Raw genomic sequence first — 2,427 nt, 5'->3', positions numbered from 1 at the left:
GCACGGGTGGGAGGGAAAATCCCAAAGGGCAGAGCGTCAGGCCGAGGCACTGAGTGGCCGCCCCCGCTCGCTGCCTGCGGGGCCCGGGCGCACTGCGCTCGCGAGTCCCTCCTGCCTTACGGAGCGGTAATGATGATCTATGTCACGGCCAAGGTTATCATCAGATGTCACCGGCTGCAAATGTTTCGTGCGTCTGAGCTTGTGTGGCTGCTGCCGAGAGGCTAGCAGCAATGCGAGGGAGGGTAAGGCAAATGAAGTTTTGTGGAAAAGCGTTGCATTTCAACGCATTTCTCTCCATTGCAAATTGGTTTTCCGGTTGCATACGGCATTTTCCTAGAGATCCTGATACTCAGACTTCAGCATCTGAAAGCAACATGTCAGGAAACTGCATATAAATGTAAGTGGTAGCTTTTGATATGGAGAAAAAAATTTGCAGGTGTATCTCAATAGCAAAATTACGATCTCATCTATAAATGAACACTTCTCTGTTTCAATCTTCTGCTTTAAGCGCAAGTAAGGAACCCCTGTGGGTGTCTGCCTGATGATCTGCACCGAGAAATTAATAATGCCCTGAAATCGCAGCTAAGCAGTGTGCAGGGAATTCCTAACCTAGAGCTCCTTATTTCAAACAAGAATTTTATACTAAGCCTGAAATACTTGTGTTTAATGGTCTTTTTCCCGAGTTCAAGCATGGAGAGATGAGACCAGAAAACTGAAAAGCGTAGTGCGTTAAAAGTATGAGAAATCAGAGCAGGAACCAGTCTGTGCTGTAAGGGAGCACCTATTCTGCAATACAGTGAAAAGGACCGCAGAAATTCCTCCAGAAGACACCAACACTCAATCTTGCATGGGTCATGCTACACTGGGGAGCTGCTATTATTTCTCTTCAGATCAGACTACTCATTGATTATGACTTTGTTGTATAAACAAGGAATGAAAGCAGAGCCAAAAGATTTGTTCCTTGTTTCATATGATTTACAACATTAGGCCCTGTGGTGAGGGAATGATGGCACGTAATCACTTCTGCCTGCTACTTTCAAGAAAGGTAAGCATAAAAACTAAAGGGAACTGAACAGCCCTTAAATCCAATGTGCATTCACAGAAAAACAGATGAAATCTTGCCTCTCTTTTAATACAAGGAATGAATCCCACACGTACAGGAACCCCCTTCTCCTTAGCTAACTAGCAAAAGAACTATCAGTACAAATCAATTTGGGGGGAATAACAAAATAAGAATATTTCTTCTAATAAATCATCTAATTATATGACCCTTACAGTGTTTATTAGAAAGCAGTTCCGTGCATTACTTCTAATTAAATACTGTCCTTAATGGGATAAACCTGCAGCCTTCATGGATTTATGTAGCTGGCAGAATTATTTCTGCATTTTTTCCTTTTTTTTTTTTTTTGTGAGTGGCAAGGCTGAAAACACAGATTTTGAAATTATTAACATAGGGAAATGCAGTTCATCCAGTTATGGAGTGAATTCAGAAAGTGTAGCTTCTAAAGTAAATACGCAGATAAGGTATTTGCAGTCCTCTTTCCTGAGCTCAAAGAGTTAGTTGTAGTTGGAGAAGAATAGTGTGTAATCAAGCTCATGCCATTTTTCATCACTTTGCCAAGACTGTTAGGAGTACAAGCATTTCTACTGGGGACACACTGAATTTGATGGTGTGGGAGTTCTACAAGAAATGAAACCGCTCATTTCTTTGGAGCCTTCCCTAAGCCAGCACTCACCTTGAACTCATTTAAGCCAACAGCTCCAAGGGGAAAAGCTTTTTGTCTCGTCTACTAGATCAAGTTATCAACAGAAAGGTATTTTGATCAGCAGCTCCCAAGTGTTTCCCACACATTATTTACATTAAAGCCTAACAAAGTAGGACACTTCTTTCCAAAGGAAAATACTTACATTTCTCTTCCTAAAATTATTTCACAGATATTTGGATGTAGTATCTAGATGTTACATATATGAATACAGAGAAAGAAGAAATTTTCTTTTGATGTGAGACATGCTTTTTTCTACCCCTAATATTAGGACAAGTTTGTGACAGGGACACAAAAAACCTTCCATGATCAGCCAAGGTGCAGAAGACTGAGTCCTCATTTATTAAATAGGCTGCCATTTAAATGGCTAAACATAGTCTTCATGGATTAGGTGGCCTTTAAAAAAAAATTTTTACTGTCAATTGTAAACAAATGGGATTTAATAAATCTGATTCTTTTCTCTTTACCTTTGAAATCTAATCTGCTTGTAGAGGAAGTGTAGTGTTCTGTACCTACCCAGTGATGACCTCCATACTAACCACAAGTTGTGGTTAAATCAGCCGAGGTATATTCACCCTCTGTGTGAGCAGCCCGGGTTAAACCTAACCATCAGTGTGACTAAAAGAATGCTTTGCAAATTCAAATCACTAGTTCATTCTCTGTC

The sequence above is a fragment of the Egretta garzetta genome, unplaced genomic scaffold (genome assembly GCF_000687185.1).
Source record: "Egretta garzetta isolate BGI_Z169 unplaced genomic scaffold, ASM68718v1 scaffold126, whole genome shotgun sequence".
Taxonomy (NCBI): domain Eukaryota; kingdom Metazoa; phylum Chordata; class Aves; order Pelecaniformes; family Ardeidae; genus Egretta; species Egretta garzetta.
Note: the sequence above shows the minus strand (reverse complement) of the source record.